The sequence below is a fragment of the Buceros rhinoceros genome, unplaced genomic scaffold (assembly GCF_000710305.1).
Source record: "Buceros rhinoceros silvestris isolate BGI_N320 unplaced genomic scaffold, ASM71030v1 scaffold8252, whole genome shotgun sequence".
NCBI classification, from domain to species: domain Eukaryota; kingdom Metazoa; phylum Chordata; class Aves; order Bucerotiformes; family Bucerotidae; genus Buceros; species Buceros rhinoceros.
The window spans coordinates 27143-31524 of NW_010397110.1; the positions used below are offsets into that span (position 1 = coordinate 27143).

At 32.5% G+C, this 4382-nt stretch overlaps 1 protein-coding gene across 1 annotated transcript in view; it reads right to left on the reverse strand.

Moving 5' to 3' along the window:
* Window positions 1-4382, reverse strand: part of LOC104502186 (WD repeat-containing protein 70-like) — a gene marked incomplete at its 5' end in the record, with an annotated part of 44017 nt that overhangs the window by 6806 nt on the left and 32829 nt on the right. The window lies entirely within an intron of this gene.

The window sequence follows — 4382 nt, forward strand, 5'->3', positions numbered from 1 at the left end:
TGTCACCAAAATATAAAATACTACTAAAGTAAAAAAAAAGAACCAAAACTGTGTGCTAGTTTATTCCTAAAATATGTCCGCTATATTTTGGTTTGGAATTTTCACAACTCTCTATAATGTTTGAGTATTCTGGAAGTGTTAGGGAGAATGGAAATTACAGTCTCTGAATAAACCAGTGAAGACAAATTAGAGAGAACAGTTACTTCGCAGTATTAGTTTTCTAATAGTCTCACTGCAGAATTTGGATACATTTCATTTATATGAAGAAAACTGTACTCCAGACTTTTCTCGAAACTACAACTATTTCCACCAAGGTACTGAAGAGGCATTTAACACCCCTCATTTTATTTAAGACAGTTCATATGCATATACACAGTTTGGTTAAACTTCTCTTTGATTAAAAAAAAAAAATCACAAATTTAAAAAAAGATACTATTTTATGTAGAAAGGCTTAAAAAACCTTACCAAAACCTATTTGTTTTATATACAAAACTAGCTGCTTAAAGCTACAGAACTTTGAGGAAAGAATGCTTAATGATCACTAATCTCATTTGTTATCTTCAAATTGACTAAAATGAGATTGTTAGCAAAAATTCTATTTTAATTCTCTGTCTAAACATTATAATAGTGTTCAAATCACCGTAAGTGAGAGTAATGAAAGCAGCTCATTGATTTAACGTCCTTTCATTTACCTTCAAAATGACTTATTCTTTCTCATTTATGAAGATATTATCTACTACCATGATTTCAAATATGAACACAAGATAAAAGCTAAATTGCAAGTCAAGAGATCAACTGAGAAATTAAGTCATCTATACAAGATGTTGTTGAAAAATGTCAAAACCTTTAAAACTAGTATTTTTAGAATTGCTCAAAATTACACCCAACCCGAAATGTTAAAATGACTGAAACAGTGTTCATGAGAAGATAAAATTCCTATGGAGTTCATGCTTAGGTTTTAACCCCTAGAATACAATTGAAACTCTATTAGGCAATTCAAGTTATGTAGATCTTGGGTAAAAACCTAGGCTTGGATCAGAGGATAACTTCTAACCATTCAACAAAAACCTGGGTCACCCCATATCAGAAGACAAATAAGTATCAGATTCCAAAACCCTTTCACGACAAGGAAGACAGTCTTCAACACATAAAAATACAGTGATGATGATGATAACAACAACAACAATTTTACAATAAAGTTCTAAGAGATGCCTAGAAAGGGATTTGAAGAGATGAACCAGAAAATTCTGAAGGGAAAAAAACTGCTATGGTCCATCAAGAACATTCAGACTTAAAGAAAACAGTGGGGAAAAAAACCCAACCGAAAAAATTGTATATACAATAAAAGCAGCAAAAGCCTTAATGTTTGAGAGAAAGATAGCACCTGAGAATAGTGTCATGGCTATAGGCTAACAATACCGAAGTTCTTTAGCAAAAAAAAAAAAATCAAGCCAATTAAGCCAATTACTTTCAGATGCCTAAACTTCTATCAAAAAATTCACATTTTTATGGATAAAAATTACAGTAATTTGCATAAGGATGTTTGCATGTATCTTCTTTATAAGTATACATGAAAATACAATGACGCATGACCATCATTACGATTTAATGCAGACACATAGAAGCACCACCAAAAAACACTTGTCTCAAAGATATATCAGTCTACTACTGGACTTTTTTTTAAAACTTTAGTATATACACTGTGTTATGGAGACTTTTAAAACTTATGTAAACTGTTGAATAGTTCCCACACAAAACACTGTTTAAAAAAAATGGAATTTAGCATGGGAAATTCCCTTTTCCATGCCCAGGTGAAAAAGTAACATACAGAAAATGTTTCAATAGAAACACTAGTTATGAATGGAATTTTTTTTTTTTTCAAGTTTAAGATGGATAACTTGTTTTGCTAAAATTATGACTTCCTTGTATGAAAGAATACAGGCTTCTCTTAGCTTCTCCTTTTGCAGTTTCATGTAGAAAAAGTTCACCTAGGTATTCCCCATTTTCTCAAAGATTCCTCTCTACTGATCTTCTTAAGGCTCATGCTGCTCCTCATGCTGGTACCTCACTGTATTTCAAACATACAGTGGAATCACATAGTCAACAGTATGAAAAAAGTACTTTCAGGAAAACCAAGGTGTTGCAAAAATTACGCTGCTGTTCATCAGGCAACTGACTCCTCCTTAATCTAATAATCCTGCTTTATTTCAGAAGCATTCACTCGCAGAAATCTTGTCTTTTAGAGAAGGTATAAAACTTCATTCTTCTAAAGAATGTAAAGGATCATCAGATGTCCTACTCAAGTGCCCCCCCACCAAATCTGAGAGTTAATAATAAATTCAACATTTTCCTTTTCATTTCCCTAAATCAAATGTTTAAATGGACTGCTTTGTGCTACCCTTAATTCCACTTAGTGATTATGTCACCATGACATATGTGATTTTCAAATAAAACAGATGCAATCTCTTATGTGTTTAAAAAAAAAAAGCTTCTTTTACCATTTAAATGCCAATACTGAACCCCATTAATTTCATTCATTATTTCTAACGCACAGAAAACCTGGGCATCCTCGAATTAATCACACATTCAATTGATAGTCTCAAGTGTTCTATTCTACAATAGCTACTACAGGAAGCAGCAGCTGTAATAGTAGACATTAGAAAGCACTCTCTTGAGAATACCTCTGATTATGTATTTTCTCTCATACCTATCTACGCATCAAAAGTGTCAGGAGAAAAGAAATATATATATATCCCTGAAGTTTCTTTGGGAACAGTAACTCCTATTACACTGTACAAGCAAGGCGACCACAAAATTAATTGGGTTTCTGGCAAGAATCTCCAGCTTGGGAAATCTTTTCTGAGACTTTTCAGCTGCACAGGAATACAGTCATCATCAAACCTACATTCATTAGATTGAAGAGGTACAGATGGGATATGTAAGTTTAGCTGAAATACTGTACACTGTATGAACATAGTGAGAAGACTATTTTTAAACGTTGGGATGAACTATTGATACCAAAATAGGAAGTTGTTCCCATCCTTCTGTGTGTGTAATGACACAGGTTAAGTAGTTTATTATTCTAAAACAAAGAAAACTAAAAGTCCTTTTACAGAAAAACTGGGGTTTTTAATGTTTCATTCACCAATTCCAGTCTAATCCAACTGTGCTATATATATCCACATTCTAATTCCCCTCTGCTCTAGGTGATGACAGCTGCATTCTCATTAGTTAAAATCCCTCAGAAGTCTTCTAGTTAGAAATAACATGAGCTTATGCTTTAAGAAGCCATCAAAAGATTCAAGGTTTTAATATAGAGAAAAATTATTCAAAACACTTTACATTAAAAAGTTAGTTAGGACATGTATTCAAGAAATATACTGCAGAAGCAACTACTATGACACATAAAATGGAAACTGGTTTGCTTAGTGTACTAACACTAGTATGCCAATCCTAGTATGCCAATCCTAGTACGCCAATCCTAGTACGATAGAAATCGGTATGCAAAGAAGTTACACGCACTGCGTACATAAAAAACAATCTACTTTTGGTTACTGCATTGCAATGTACCTTTTACAAGTCTTAAAAGAGAGTTTTTTCTATTTTCATTTACAACACACTTGTTATTTCTTTCCTCTTCTCCCTCTACATCTGCATGTCTAGCACTATGATAAAAAAAATGGATAAGCCTTATCACCTCTCCACACACCGAGACCAAAGTCTGAAGCTAGGTTAATAAATATATACTTCTGAAAATAACTGTTTCTGAAAGCTTGAGAAAAAATTACGATCTTTACTGCTAAGTTTAAACCCCCAGAAAATTCCTTTTAAAAGTCCAATAAGTATTAAGAAATCAATTATTAAAAAATCAAATCTTAAACACATGAATTATTGATGTTTAACATGTTAATTTAATAGATTTATTATTTAAAATAATTATTTTAGTGTTAAATTAAGTGTATGATTATATTAAACAGAAAATGAATCCATGAACCATCTTTAAAATCCAGTAAAGAAAAATTATACATTTCCATAGATTGTTTAAAACCTCATGAAACAGCATTTTCCTCAAATAATTCTTTTATTTCCTTCACCTCCCCCCCTCCAAATAAATTCTCCAAAATGCTACAAGTGAGAATTCTATTAAGCAGCTTCACAGGGACAGTGCTTTCAAAGGGATATAATAACAATAAAAGAAATTCTAGTCTTATTTTCTTACAGAAGCCTAAATGACAGAACATCTCTCTTATGAGAAAAGGCTGAGACACCAGGGGGGTTGGACTAGATGATCTCAAACCCCTACCATTCTGTGACACCCATACCCATAACTGAAGAGGATAAACAGCAGCAGCATGTTTTTTAATGACAAAAAATATATAGGG